This window comes from Dasypus novemcinctus, chromosome 8 (genome assembly GCF_030445035.2).
Source record: "Dasypus novemcinctus isolate mDasNov1 chromosome 8, mDasNov1.1.hap2, whole genome shotgun sequence".
Lineage (NCBI taxonomy): Eukaryota > Metazoa > Chordata > Mammalia > Cingulata > Dasypodidae > Dasypus > Dasypus novemcinctus.
In genome coordinates this window covers 32,399,975-32,416,077 of record NC_080680.1, presented here as the reverse complement: position 1 = coordinate 32,416,077, position 16,103 = coordinate 32,399,975, and the positions used below count along the sequence as shown (strand labels likewise).

At 39.1% G+C, this 16,103-nt stretch overlaps 1 protein-coding gene and 1 non-coding gene across 10 annotated transcripts in view; both read right to left on the bottom strand.

Moving 5' to 3' along the window:
- The window catches only part of PRUNE2 (prune homolog 2 with BCH domain), a 321,035-nt gene that overhangs the window by 57,598 nt on the left and 247,334 nt on the right, over positions 1–16,103 (bottom strand). The gene's annotated exons all lie outside the window — the stretch shown is intronic.
- Positions 11,367–11,507, bottom strand: LOC111764039 (U4 spliceosomal RNA). The gene has a single exon (XR_002796749.1). It is a non-coding gene; the product is annotated as a U4 spliceosomal RNA (small nuclear RNA).

The following is a 16,103-nucleotide window of genomic DNA, read 5'->3' as shown; positions in this document are numbered from 1 at the left end:
GAGCCTCCTTCTTGCTCAAATTTGGCCTCACTCTAACCCAAATTCAGCATATAAATGCATTACCTCCCCCCGCCCCCACCATGTGTGAGACATGATTCTTGGGGATGAGCCTCCCTGGCACTGAGGGATTACTACCAAGCACCAAATAGCAATACAACTGGAAAAAGACCTTGACCAAAAGTGGGAAAGGGTAAAGACAAATGAGTTTATATGGCTAAGAGACTTCAAAGTGAGTCGGGAGGTCATTCCAGAGATCATGCTCATGCTCATCTCAGCAGGATCTCACTGATAGCCACAGTAAGTATTACCTCAAATAGCTGGGCTCCTGAGGGCTCTGGAGACATCCAGACACTACAGGCATCGCAAACAGCTCAGCAGTTTGGCACCCTGCCAGCAGACCCTACTTTGGAATTTATGCTCCCCAGTGTGACAGAGTTTGATTCAGTTGTGGTGTCCCTACACATGCCCTTCTGCCCCTTTTATTTGAACCTATAGTTAGTACTAGAGTTGATAGGTTTATGTTATATCTTTGGGTTTTCCATGTGCAAGTTGGGCCCTGAATCTTGAGAGTTGCCACACCTGCTCTTCAGTTCATTGGATTCACCCAGGACAACTAACAAGGAGATGATGATAGACAACGCCCATCCCAGGGAAGAGAGAGAGTCTGCAACTGCAAGCAAGACAGTTCCACCCATCTGCCCAATGGGATCTAAGGCCCCTCTATATTAGAGGCAGAATGGGTATCACCATCCCAGAACAGGAAGGGACTAGAGTAGACTTACTGTTATTTTACTATAGACATTGTTATTCTAGCAATGGAAGAACATTTATCATTGATGTAGAGGCAATGGCCACCAGAGGTTCTGAGGAGAGGGAGAGGGAAAAATAGGTATAATATGGGGGCATTTTCAGGACATTGGAATTGTCCTGAATGATATTGCAATGAAAGATACAGTGTCATTATCTATCTTGCCACAACTTACAAAATTGTGCAGGATAGAGTTTAAACTATATTATATACTTTAATCCACACTTAGTGGCAATGCTCCAATATGTTTTCCTCAATTATAACAAATGTACCACACTAATGAAGGATGCTGTTAATGTGGGAAAGTGTGGGAGGGGTAGGGAGTGAGGCATACGGGAATACCCTACATTTTTTTTTAAAGAATTATTTTTTATTTATTTCTCTCTCCCCTCCCCCCCCCCCGGAGTCTGCTCCCTGTGTCCATTCTCTGTGTGTGTTCTTCTGTGTCCACTTGGATTCTGGTCAACAACACTGGGAATCTGTGTCTCTTTTTGTTGCATCATCTTGCTGCATCAGCTCTCTGTGTGGGCCGTGCCACTCCTGGGCAGGCTGCACATTTTTTGTGCTGGGTGGCTCTCCTTACAGGGTGCACTCCTTGTGTGCATCAGCACTGCACGTGGGCTTGCTCACCACATGGGTCAGGAGGCCCTGGGTTTGAACCCTGGACCTCCCATGTGGTAGCTGGACGCTCTATCAGTTGAGCCAAATCCGCTTCCCTCCCCTACATTTTTTTTGTAACATTTATCTAACCTAAGTTTCTTTAAAAAAAAATTTTTTTTAAGTACATTAAAAAAAAAAAAGTAATTGCAAAGTCCCTTGAAGGACTGGGAAAGGAAAGCAGGAAACCATAAACCTCCCCACCTAAAGGAATTCCTACTATTTTCTCAAGCAATAAGGGACTCTCAGGTTACTAAAACCATAATCAAGAAACTTTGCAAAATCTAAAGCAGAGGTTCTTAACCAGGGGTTCACAGAGCCCCAAGAGGTCCATGCAAAGATTTCAGGGTGAATGAGAGCTTGAATTGAAAAAAATCAACTTGATTAGATGTCCAACATGATTTGCATTTTGCTTTGTCAAATACTATACCAGAATTTAAAGTTCTTATTCAAGATAAACAACAACAGTCTGCACATTGACTTGTCTTTAAAAAATAAAATTTAACTTTACCTTTCCTATATTTTTTAGGTATTAGATTACTATTTAATTTGTTAATAAAGAAGCACATATGTATAATTCTACACATTTTTTATTTTAGTAACTGTCTTTCAATATAAGTAACTGATTTCCTTTAAAACTTTATTTTATGCATTTATAACAATTCTTGTGGGAACATGTTGGTGTGGGTATATTTATTAAATAACACACAGCATAGTGTGTAGTTGATATGATTTTTATTTTGATGTAGTGTGTTCTTGAGTGTAGTGGATAACTGCCTGCAAAAAGTTTGGTAAGGATGGCGGAGATAGATTTATGATGCTATAGGAAAACTCGAATTTCTAAATGTTGCCAAAAATGACCATTTGAACAGATATTGAACCATGTTAGGTTATCAGTTATTGAAATCAGGGGAAAGTTGTAAAACATAATTTTGAATAATCCTAAAATTTAATTTAAAGACATGCCAATGTTGAGTGTCATAAAACTATCTGCCACATTCTGAGAAGGGGTCCATGGTTCTCACATGACTGGCAAAAGAGTCTTTGGAACAAAAAAAGATATGAACCCCTGGTGTAAAGCTAAAATCCATCCTTTTAGAAAGCAAATTATCTTCTTAAAAACATACAACAGGCTGTGATATATGAGCCCTGCTTAATAAAAGCCAAGTCCTCAATATTAAGATTTGCATTTATAACACTTATTTCTGTAATGACATAATACTTAAGAGTCAACCCCCTTTAAAAAAAATACCTCCTGGTTGCTCAAATGTGGCCTCTCTCTAAGTCAAACTCTGCAAATGAACTCACTATCTTTCCCACCATGTGGAACATGATTCTCAAGGATAAATCTCCCTGTTACTGTGGAACTACCAGAGGCGAGCTCACTTGATACTATGGAATTAACAAGGCATTTGAAAAGGATCTGGATCAAAAGGGGGAAAAGAAATAAATAAAACAGTCAATAGCTAAGAGATTTTCAAATAAGAGCGAGGAGGTCATTCTGGAAGTAACTCTGATGCAGGTCTCAACCATACATAAAATTAATACTACAGGCTCTATCTATAGAGAAAGTTATTTCCCCAATGTAATGTAATTATATTCACTTATAAATTCCCTAATCCTAATCTTTTTACTTCCTTGATTCAAATATATAATTTTCAATTTACTTGTTGAATTATTTTTCAGAAACAAAAAGCTTCCTGCATCGAAACCCAAGGGGAACCTTTGCCATTATAAGAAACTAATGCTGGACTTGTATTTCAGATGAATCTGAAAATCCCATAAGAACAAGATGTCAGAGAAGGAATTAACTCTCCAACACTCCAGCCAAAACTGGTAACAAACGAATATATACAGCAGCAATGAGAAAAGTTTCATTCCCCACACCCTTAAAATCCAACACCCATTGTCAGCCTGAAGAAGTTAGAATGATCATCGTCCAATATCCCTCAAGATTGAGGATTGAAAACAGAATGGGAGAACTGAAACTGAGTGTTGAGAATTAACAAATAACTAGAATCACTGAATTATTACATAGATGTTTTCTTACTTTTTAGTACAATATAGAATGACTGTAATCATAGCCTTGATGTACGCTAACTTTAAAGTAGCTAGAGATAAATATCTGAAACATTTCTTTGATTATAACACTATGTTTTATAAATGCTAATCTTCAACTCATAGCTACTGCCTATCTGTATTCACTTATCTTACCAGGCATGGATTATGTCAGTCCTTCACAGGACCAAAATGGCCCACTTGGTTAGTTTAGTCCTGTTAATTAGATGATTTACAAATTTATGCCAAACTTTGATTAGTTTAGCATTATCTTACATGGATTGAATTATTTACAACTTTATGTATGACCTAGCTGGACTTTGTCAGTTCCTAATGAATGTTAATCAAGCAATTTACAACCTGCTTTGTAACCTGCAACCAGATGCTTACCCCAGCGAGCCTCTCTGGGGCCTGACCTTACACCTTCCTATTAAACACATCAGTCAGTATCCCCTAACATCACTGTCTCCACCTTCCTTTGTTTGAATGTCATAAAAAGCCAGAGTTTCTCCAATTATAGGAGAATAGATCTGAGAATGTCCTATTCTCCTGCCTTGCACAATGCAATAAACACTTTCTCTCTTTGAAATCTAGATGTCTCAAGATCGATCTCTGAGTGCATCAGGCTGATTATCAGATGTTTTGTCCAGCAACAAAATTTAAAGCAACCTATGAGAATTGGAGATACTAGACCTGTGTCAAGCATCTAGTATACTTGTGGAAACTCCAAGTCAAGAAATTAAAATTACAATTTGTCCAGGAGCATTGAAGACCCATGGTAGGGTTTCAGAAGAAATATATATGAAACCCTTTAGTAGGGCTTATTTTTATAACTTAAGGATTCACTGGAAATCCATTTAGTGGAAAGAAAAAAATCCTCTGAAATATGAACCAAACCAAAACCTTACATACTATATTAGGGAAAAAACACTGAGGGATTGTCAGCAGATGCAGTAGACAGAAGGATTAACAATACAAGTATTAAGAAAAGGACAATATGAAAGAACTTAATAATTAAAGAATAATACGTATATCTTTGTTGTATTAATTCACTGAGATTTTAGGTTGCTTTTCATAGCAGGTAGTGTCACTTACCTTACTAGCCATGATGCTTAAAATAGGAACATTTAAAACAGGATGAGGGGAAGCAGACTTGGCCCAATGGATAGGGCGTCCGTCTACCACATGGGAGGTCTGTGGTTCAAACCCCGGACCTCCTTGACCCGTGTGGAGCTGGCCCATGCACAGTGCTGATGCACACAAGGAGTGCCATGCCATGCAGGGATGTCCCCCGCTTAGGGAGTCCCGTGTGCAAGGAGTGCGCCCCGTAAGGAGAGCCGCCCAGTGCAAAAGAAATTGCAGCCTGCCCAGGAATGGCACCGCACACATGGAGAGCTGACATAACAAGATGTTGCAACAAAAAGAAACACAGATTCCCGGTGCTGCTGATAAGGAAAGAAGCAGTCACAGAAGAACACACAGAGAGCAGACAACTGGGGGGAAGGGGGAGGAGGGAGGGAAAGGGGAGAGAAATAAAAAATAAAATAAAATAAAATAAAACAGGATGATACAGGAGTGTTGAAAATAAGTGATATAAATGACTTATCAGACTAAAATTTATTAACCATGAGAAAATGAGTGTCACAATATTAATGTCAAACAAAATAGACTTTAGGCAGAAAAGCATTATTAAAGCTAAAGAAATTTATTGTGCATTAAAGAATTTGGCTTTGCCCTCGACTTCTAGGAGATGATTTCTGGGCCCTTGGTATGTTATGCCTGATTGGAGTGCCTTTGTTTGCCTGGGAGCCTTAGGTCATAATTGATAGTTTAACAATATGATTTAGGATTGGGGGCTGGCCACATCTGCATATTGTAAAGCCTGAAATTAAGATGCAATATTAAAATGCTGCCTTGACACTTTTGAACCTCACAGGGCCCTAAAGGCCTAACCGCAAGTCCCCAGCTCTCATCCTTTACCCAGAGGGAAAGTATCCCCACTCAAGTAGTTTTTCCATCAGATGGACCGGCTGCACCTCACCAGAGTCCTTGACTTAATGAGCATCAGTGCCCTGACAGCCTGCAGAATTATTCAGACAAGCCCATGACCTGCTCCCTCAAGAACCAAGAGCCACCCCACCTCCTGGTCACTACAAAGCCTGACTCCCACAATCCCTGCTGATCCACTGCTCCTGAGTGCAGTCTCTGTGGCCCTGCATGGTGTGAGGGCTCCTTCTCTCCTGGGATGTGTGTATATATTGGACTCATCTATCCCATGTCGGGTGTCATGTGTTTACCCATTGTACGCTATTTAGGGTGGGAGATCTCTCTTTCCCTACTGGAGTGAATAGGGTGTCATCAGTAAAATCCATATAGTCTTAGGATGGGGGTTGGCCATGCCAGAAAGACGAACATTATGACTTAGGTGAAGGCTTTGGATTGCATGGTATCAGTTGACCTGGAGGGTGGAGAGTAATCATTTTGGCAATCAAGCAATGCCTACATAGTGGCAACCAAATAAGAACTCTGAACACTGAGGCTTGGGTAAGCTTCCCTGGTGGGCAATACTCTGTGCGTATTGTCACAGACTGATTCTGGCAGAGTGATGCATCCTGACTCCACAGGGAGAACACAATGGAAGCTCCAAACTTGCTATTTCTTCTGGACTCTACCCAATGCATTTCTTCTTTGGTTGATGTGAATACACATCCCTCTTTTCCCTTTAATAAATGTAACCATGGGTATAATAGCTTTCAGTGAATCTTTCTAGAAATTAGCAAACATGAAGATGGTTTTGGGAACACTCTGACCTTAGAGTTGGTATCAGAAGTGAGAGTGGTCTTTTTGGGATTGTGCCCTCTAACTTGTAGTTGGCCTAAGTCCCCTGTAGTTATTATTTCACTGTAAAAGGAATAATTCTTCAGAAGATATAATAATCTGTGCCAGTAAGTTTTTAACAACATAAGCTTAAATATATAATCAAAACACTGAATGTAAGTTATAAAGAAAAGTTATATTCATGGAGAAAATTTGAATATATCTTTCAAGAATTTATAAATCAATCTGAAAAGAAATGCATAAATATAGAAGATCTGAACAATGCAAAAATATAATTGAGCTAATGAACAGATGTAGAATTCTGCATTCAATAAAAATATACAATTTTTCAATTTTTATGAAAACTGACCTACAGCACATCTCATAAAATACAAAAAAAAATCAATATATTATATACCAGAGTCTCTGGCCTCAGAGCCAAAAATGTGGAAAGTGGTCACAAAATGACAGTTTGGAAACTGAAAAACACTTCTAAATAACTGAAAAATAAAGTCCTACATATCAAAACTTGTAAAAGCAGGTACAGTAGTTCCTACAGGAAAACAAATAGCCTTAAATGCCGATACAAGAAAAAGAAAGAAAAACTAAAAAAACTAAAACTAATAATAAATCAGATACTGGAAATGAAGATGGACAGAGTTAGCTAAGGTTTCACATAAATCCAGGAAGAAAAAGAATCATGCTGTTATTTGTTATTTGATTCTATGCTATTCATACTAAGTCTGTGCACCACCTTTAATGATCTTGAAATACAACCCTGTGTTCCAGTGGGATTAAATGGAATTCTCCAATTTGAGAACCTATCCCATATATATTAGCAGACTTTGCACTTTGGGTGCTTATGCTTAATAAAAAAGGCTAATTGCAGCAGTGTGGCAGTTCTGACACCACAGAGATTGAAAGGCCATAACCCCCAAAACTTTAGGACATTGTTAAATATACTCTCTAGCCTTTTGGCCAGGTACATAGTTAAGCCAAGTTTACAAGTTTTCATTTCTGTATCTTGAGGAATTTAATTGTTGTTGGAGCAGCCTTGCCTGGGATCAGGGTCTTTTCAATAGGAAATAAGCAGTGAACCAAGGCACACACACAGGCACAATTTCCAGATGGCAATGTTTCCTGACAGGCAAGTACATACACTCAGAAGCAGGCAGAAAGCCTTTTTGGAATAGTCATTCTTACAAGATTGGCCCCTAAAAAAATGCAGATCCATAAAAAGTAGGGTAGCAGGTCAAGCCTTGGGGCTAATTGTTCTTTACAGAAATATCAGATGGCTATGCTAATATACTTGGGAACCGTTACAATAAAGAGAAAGTTCTCTATGTCAGTTTCTAAAATTCTCCTGGATTTCTTTTAGTTAAAGTAAGATATGCTTGACTGATAAAGTTGTCTTCTCCAGAAATAGATATAAAATGGAAAAACACATAAACAAACAAAACAAACAAAAAACCTTTCATGAAGCGCTTGACTTCCTTTTTAAGAACATCAAATTGCCCTTTAAAGCTCAGTGGTTTTGCTACTTCAGGATTCTAAAGCAGGTGACACAATTTAGGCTAAAAGGACACGCCGCTCTGTGAACCCAAGTGCACTTAAATTACTCAACCTAAGAGGCAAGACTGAGGTTGGACTGAGTTTCACTCTCAGTTTAATCAAGCTGATACCAAAGACAAAGGATGTGAGCCCTGGTCCCACGACAGGAAGGTCTTGGCAGCAATTAGCTACCCAGCTGTGACTCATTCACCCTAGAACAGTTAGACGTTGTGACCTGGCAGGCACTGCCATCCTAGAAGCCCACCTGCTGAGAGGAGGTGAAGGAAGGAGGTGAGAACAGGGGAAACAGAAGATAGCAAACCACAGGCAAGCAAGCACAGGGCACTCACCCACATACCACCTCCTGTAGGGGATTTGCAGAATCCCACAAATCTCAGCCATCTGTTCTCAGGTTCTCAGAGGACAGGGTTATAAGGCAGCTTCCTTACTCAGAATTGAAGTCTAAAAATTTGTAGGTAGCAAAAATCACTTGTAGTCCAAAAAAGTCATTGAATTACTACTGAATTCTAGCATTCATGATTTTGTATATAAAAAATCCTTTACAGTAAATCTTATGACACTAGATTTTGAGAAACACTAAAAAGAAACAAACAAAAGGCCTAAATACCATTCAAACCACTTTGCTTTTCAGATAATAATGAAATCCTTGGTTGTGAATGGGGGATACATGGAGATTTTGACCCCTTGCCTGAGGGTATATGCCATTTTGTTTTAATAGTTTCTCTATAACCTTAATACTTAATAGATTTGTTTGTTTTTGAGAAAATTAAATTAGACAGCATAATCTCATCCTGGGAGGGATAGATTAAAATTCTAAAATGAGCAGGAACTTGTTTATGAAACAAATTTACAGTTCACAACTTGGATTACTCACAGTCATCTCAAGCACATCCCATACAAAGCCAAATTCAGCATCTTCACAGACCAGCTGCATCCTAAATTCTCTGTGGCAATTTTTAAAAATCTTTACAAATTTTTGACAGTCTCTAATTGCCCTCCTTTTAAGTGTGGTCTGAATTTAGGGACTTGCTTCTAATGAAAAGAATGAGGTGGAAGTGATGGTGTGTGATTTCAATACTAGGTCCTAGAAGGCATATGTTTCCTCCTTGCTCTCTCTTGGACCACTTTCTCTGAGGTGAAGCATGCTAATAAGATAGGGAATTAATAGGTGGATCTGGAACCTGACAGAGTCCACGTGGACATCAGAAACCCCAAGAAGGCTGCTGGAAGAACCTCACCCCCGGGATTCTGCTACCTAGAGCAAAGACTTCTTCGGGGAACAAGGAAAAGCCCGAATGCTCCCTAGAAACTTTATCATTGGGTCCTCACTAAGGAATGGATGGGTGGGGTAATCAATCCAAATAGCAAACAGCTGAAACCCCCTTCCCTTCCATTAGCAAAGGGATGGAATAATTAGCAATTTAAAAGCAAGCCTTGAGGCTTGAGGCTTGAGCGGGCTCTCTCGCCTGCAGACCCGTCCTGCCCTCTGTATGCCGTTGGCGCCATTTTCCTCTGCCATGTGGCCTCGCAGGTAACCCTGGGGATTTATAATCTATAATGAGGAATTACAGCTCGCAAATTAGCCCTCTTCATCCCTTTTCATCCCCTTCCTCACTACCTGGGACCCTTGCTCTGTTATTTTCTGTTACTTTCTCCCATTTCTCTTCCCTCCCTGCCTGAATAAATTACTGGCCTAACTCACCCATCGTGCTCTTGAAATTCATTTCTGCAGCACAGCCAAGTACCTGTATAGAATCTGGTAACAGAGGAAAGTCTGGTTCCACGTCAGGAGGACACTCAAGCAACCCTAAGGAGAGGTGCACGTGGTAAGGAACTGAGGCTCCCTATACAAATCCACCAAGGAACTAAGGCCTTCTCCCAACAGCCATGTGAGCGAGCCATTTGGAAGCAGACCCTTCAGGCCCAATCAAGCCTTCCGAATGTTATAACCCTGACTTTTTTTTTTCATTAAATAAATTGCTAAAGTGTATCATTCATACATGAACATACATAAACAGTAAGTGTAGTGTAAAAGCTGTGAACTTACAAAACAAACATGCTTAACATCACACAGGGCTCCCATACACCACCCCACCACCAATACCTTACATTGTTGTGAAATTATTTGTAACAAATAATGAAAGAGCATCGTCAAATTATTACTACTAGCTATAGCCCATTGCTTACATTTGCTATATTTTCCCCCACTCGCCCTATTATTTTTTTTGTTCATAAACCATGTAATTTATCTAAAGTGTACAATCAACGGCATTTGGTATAATCACAGATTTGTGTATTCACTTCAATCAATATTAGAGTATTTTCATTATTCAAGAAAAGGAAAACAAAAAACAAACCACTATTACACCTATACGTTAGCACGTGTAATTAGCACAACTAATTACAAATCCTATGATGTGTTTTCGCCATTTCTGTTCATTTCCAAACATTTCCAAACAACTTTTTACCAATTCTGCACAGATTAAACCTCAGCTTTCCATTCTCTAACCACATTTCTGTTCTCTGGTGAATTATATTCTAGGTATTAGCTCCATGCATTTGCTCATTTTATTTAGTTCATAATAGCAAAATCATACAACATTCGTCCTCTTGTGTCTGGCTTGCTTCACTCAACATAATGCCCTCCATGTTCATCCATGTTGTCATATGCTTCACGACTTCATTTCTTCTTACAGCTGAGTAATATCCCATCATGTGTATATACCACAGTTTGTTTATCCATTCATCAGTTGATGGACACCTTGGTTAGTTCCACCTTTTGGCAATTGTGAATAATGTCACTATGAATGTGGCTATGGGATTTTCATATATGCCCTTTATTATGTTGAGGAACTTTCCTTCTATACTCATCTTTTGAAGTGTTTTTTAATAAAAAAAGGATGATGGATTTTGTCAAATGCCTTTTCTGCATCAATCGAGATGATCATGTGATTTTTTTTCCTGATTTGTTAAGTTAATGGGGTGTAACTACATTAATTGATTTTCTTAAGTTGAACCACCCTTGTATACCAGGAATAAGCCCCTGACCATGGTAATTAATTTTTTTTTTTTTTTAGGAGATACTGGGGATTGAACTAGGACCTCATACATGGAAAGCAGGTGCTCAAACACTGAGCTACACCTGCTCCCCTATAATTCTTTTAATATGCTGTTGGACTTGATTTGCAAGTATGTTGTTGAGAATTTCTGCATCTATGTTCATTAGAGAGATTGGTCTGTAATTTTCTTTTCTTGTGGTATCTTTATCTGGCTTTGGTATTAGGGTGATGTTAGCATCATAAAATGTGTTGGGTAATTTTCCCTCCTCTTCAATTTTTTGGAAAGGTTTAAACAGGATTGGTGTTAATTCTTTTCAAAATGCTTGACAGAATTCATCTGTGAAGCCATCTGGTCAGAATTTTCTTCTTTGAAAGTTTTTTTTTTTTTTTAAATGTCTCTGAAGAGACCATCAAAAATTGCCAATGCTGACTGTATTACAAGTTGTTATGGCAGGGTATTGGGAAAAGTTTTCAATTAGCAATAATTGTGCCTTGGATAAAACTCATCGGCTATGATACTGCCACTGTGCAAAGCTTGTTGGAAGATTTTTGATGACTGACTGAATCTCTTTACTTGTGATTGGTTTGCTGAGTTCCTGTATTTCTTCTAGAGTCAAGATAGGCTATTTGTGCATTTCTAGGAACTTGTCCATTTCTTCTAGGTTGTCTAATTTGTTAACATACAGTTCCTCATAATATCCTCTTATGATCCTTTTTTTTTCTGCAGCATCAGTCATAATACCCTGCTTCTTATTCCTGATTGTATCTATTTGCATCTTCTCTCTTTTTTTCTTTGTTAGTCTAGCTAGGCGTTTGTCAATTTTATTGGTTTTCTCAAAGAACCAGTTTTTTCATTTTGGTTTTTCTTTTCCCTTTCTTTTGAGGTACTGGGGTTGGGGATTGAACCCTGGACCCTTTATGTGGGAAGCAGGCACTCAACCCCTGAGCCAGATTGGCTCCCCTGAGTTGTTGTTTTCATTTGTTTGGCTTGTTGTTTGTTTGTTTTTAGGAGGCACTGGGGACTGAACCCAGGACCTCCCATGTGGGAGGCAGGCACTTAGTTGCTCGAGCCACATCTGCTCACCCCAGCTTTTGGGTGCATTCATTTTGTCTAATTTATTTCCTTTTGATTCTCAATTTCATTTATTTCTGCTCTAATCTTTGTTAGTTCTTTTTTTTCTGCTTGCTTTGGGATTAGTTTGCTCTTCTATTTCTAGTTTCTCAGGGTGTTCAGGTAGGTCTTTGATTTTAGCACTTTCTTCTTTTTTAATATATGCATTTAGGGCTGTAAATTTCCCTCAGTGCTATTTTTGCTGTATCTCATAAGTTTTGATAAGTTGTGTTCTTGTTTTCATTCTTCTTGCGATAGCTATTAATTTGTTTTGCCATTTTTTCTTTGACCCACTGATTGTTTACAAGTGTGTTGTTTAGCCTTCATTTATTTGTGAATTTCCCCCCTTTCCTGCTATTATTGATTTCCAGCTTCAGTCCATTATTATCAGAGAAGGTGCTTTGTATAATTTCAATCTTCTTAAATTTATTGAGAACTGTTCAGTGGCCAAACATGTGGTCTGTCCTGGAGGAAGATCCATGAGCACTTGAGAAGAATGTACATGTGATGTTCTGTAGATATCTGTCAGGTCAAGCTTGTTTATCATATTGTTCAAGTTCTCTGCTTCCTTGTTGATCTTCTGTCTAGTTTTATATTTACTGATGTGAGTGGCATATTGAAGTCTCCATTTATTATTATAGAGACATCTATTTCTCCTTTCATTTCCGCCAGGATTTGCCTAATGTACTTTGGGGCACCCTGGTTAGGTGCATTGATATTTATGACTGTTATTCCTTCCTGGTGGGATTGTCCCTTTTATTATATACTGGCTTGTTATTATACTTGCCCTCTGCATCTCTTATTACTTTTTTTAAAAATTTAAAGTCTGTTTTGTCTAACACCAGTATAACTACCCCTGGTCTCTTTTGGTTTAGCATGAAATATCTTTTTCCAACCTTCCACTTTTAGTTTATTTGCATTCTTGGGTCTAAGGTGAGTTCCCTGCAGTCAGCATATGGATGGCTCAGGTTTTCTTATCCATTCTGTCAGCCTATGTCTTTTGATTGGGGCATTTAATCCAATAACATTCAATGTTATTACTGTAACGGCATTACTTGCTTCCACAATTTTATCCTTTGGCTTTCATATGTCATATCTTATTTTTGTCCACCTATTTACCCTTTTGGTTACTCTTTCCAATAGTCTTCACTTCTACAGTCTCCTCCAAACCTCTCTTTCTTCTCTTTTCTTTTCTGGCTGAAGAATTTTCTTTTCTGTTTCCTTTAGAGCTCAGTTCTTATGAACTCTCTTAGTTTCTGTTATCTGTGAATATTTTAAATCCACAATAATATTTGAAGGACAGTTTTGCAAGATAAGGAATTCTTGGCTGGCAGTTTTTCTCTTTCAGTATCTTAATTATAACATTGCCTTCTTGTCTCCATGGTTTCTGAAGGGAAATCGACAATCATTGGATATCCCTTGTATGTAATTTTTTGCTTCTCCCTTGCTGCTTTCAGAATTTTCTCTTTATCTTTGACATTTGGCATTCTGAATATTATGTTTCTTGGGGTAGGACTATTTGAATTTATTCTAATTGGAGTACATCGTGTTTCCTGGATATGTATTTTCAATCTTTCATGGAAGTTAGGAAATTTTCAGATATTATTTCCTCAAATACTCTTTCTTCTCCTTTTCCTTTCTCTTCTCCTTCTAGAACTTCCATAACAGATACGTTGGTGCAATTCATGCTATTACTCAACTACCTAAGCCCATGCTCAATTGTATTTTTTTTCTCTCTGTTCTCGCTTTTCAGTTTCAGCTGTTCTGTCCTCTATATCACTGATTCTTTCTCCCATGATTTTAAATCTGCTGTTGTGTGCCTCTGCTGTATTTTTAATCTCACTTATTGTGTCTTTCATTCCCATAAGCTCTGTTATCTTTCTACCCAAGGTTTCAAATTTTACTTTGAGGTCACCCAGGGTCTTCTTATCTTTTATTTCTTTAGCCATGTTGTCCTTCAACTCCATGATTTGATTTAGGAGATTTGTATGAATGTCACTGATTAGTTGTTTCAAGGTCTGAGCCATATCTTCCTTTTTTTTATGGTTTGCAGTTTTTTGCTGATGTCTAGAAATCTGATAATGATGCTTAGTTTACTCTGATGTTCAGTTTTCCACTCTTGCCTAGGGATTTACTGTTAAGTATCTGTGTGCTACCACTGTTTTTTGACTCTTGGTTTAACTTGTTCTAGGTATTTAGGATTTCCCCTGTTTAGCTGCTCAAACCAGGGCTAAGGACCCAGTAATAAAGTGCAGGCCAGTTTCCATGGGCCTTGGAGAGGGGGGGAAGTAAAGGCAACTGATTGCCTCTTTTATTTATTTATTATTATTTTCCCTTCTTTTCATGTATTTTTCTGGTCTGCCAGTGATCTTTGGCAGGCCTCTCAGTACAGATCCCAGGTGCTAGCAGGGATTGCATTCAGTTTAAACTTGCTTGGGCGGTTGGTATAGAAGCAATGTCCTTAGGGCAGGCCAAGCCTCACAAACAAACTGTTTTAGAAGCTGCTCTACTCCCTTGACTGGCCTCATCCTCCCTCCTCACCAATAAACCCAGGGCAGTAGGGATGGCACCTGAGAAGGCAAATTATCTTTAGCTCCCTGCCTGTTCTCAGGGCAAACAATGTCATAGACACATCTGGCCTGGAAGTATGTGACCCCTCCAATGCAGCAGACCAAGTTCATTGGCCAAAATCTGAATTCACTGTAGGCTCCATCCCTCCCTCTTCCTTTTCTTGTGGAAGAGGACCCCTATAACTCCCTTAGTCTGCAGCTGCTTAAGTCCACAGCTGCTGCATCTGCAAACTGCTGTTTGCTCCAAGGGTGGGGAATGGGTGCCATCTGCTGCTGCTGCAGTTTTGGTCCAGGGTTTTCCCAGCCAGCTGAGACTCCTTTCTTCTGCCCCCACTCTCCTCTGGGTGGTGTCTTCCTTCCCCCAGTGTCCTAAGCCTCAGTGTAGCCCTCCAGTCTCTGCTTGTCCTCTAGCTATTTTTTTCTGGGAGGGACGTGATCCCTCTGCCTCTCTAATCCTTCCCATAAGTCTCCCTGACTGACATGTGAATGACAACCTTGTGAGAGACCCTGAGTGACAACCACCCAGCTAAGCTGTGCTTGAAATCCTGACCCACAGAAAATATGAGATAACAAATGTTGCTTGTTTTAAGCTGCTAAACTTTAAGATCATTGGTTACATAGCAATAGCTAGCTAATATATTCCCTGATCCAGTGAATGTCTTTGCCTGTTACCTGGCCATCCAAACCCCCAAATTGGCATTCATTCTTACTTTCCCTTTCTTTCCAGTTTACTACCATTTCTTCCCAATTCAGTTGATCATCCAATCCTGCCACTTTACCTTGTCACCTCCTCTCAATTCTCACAGCTAATGCCCAAGTTCAAGTCCTCTTGACCTTCTCTCTGTGCCCAATATTCCTCCCCCATCCCCTCCAAATCTAAAGCTGAATATCCCTCTCAATGGATATTGCCTTCTTATTTAAATCCTTTCAATGGTTCCCTACTGTCCTGATAAAGAGCTGTGTTTCTGGCATATGCTTCATGAGACCTTCATAACCTGACCGCAACCCCAAACCCGAGCCTCCTCTTTCACTATGTCTCTTACCTCCACATCCCCGCTTAGCCCTACTAATTTGCTTTCCTCTGCAACTCAGTTTAGACATCTCAGCCACTGAATCTCACCCTCCATCTCTCCCAAAACCACAAAGTTGTGTCAGGTTCCACCTCACTCTGTGCTCACAATCAAATGGATACCTTTCATGTACTTACAATTGCCTATTTGCAACATTCTAGAATGAGGTGGAGATTAATAAATAGCTGTTGAACAAACACTGTCATTTAGAGATGGGAAGATGTCCTGTTCTTCTTAAAGTGTTCCTCCTAAAGTCTCTACACACTGGAACTTGACCATTAAAATTCTCCTCCAAAAAGTTATTTTTGATAATAAATTAGGCTATCATCAAATCATAATTTAGGAAAATTTGATGACTTTTACAGAAATGATATTACAAAG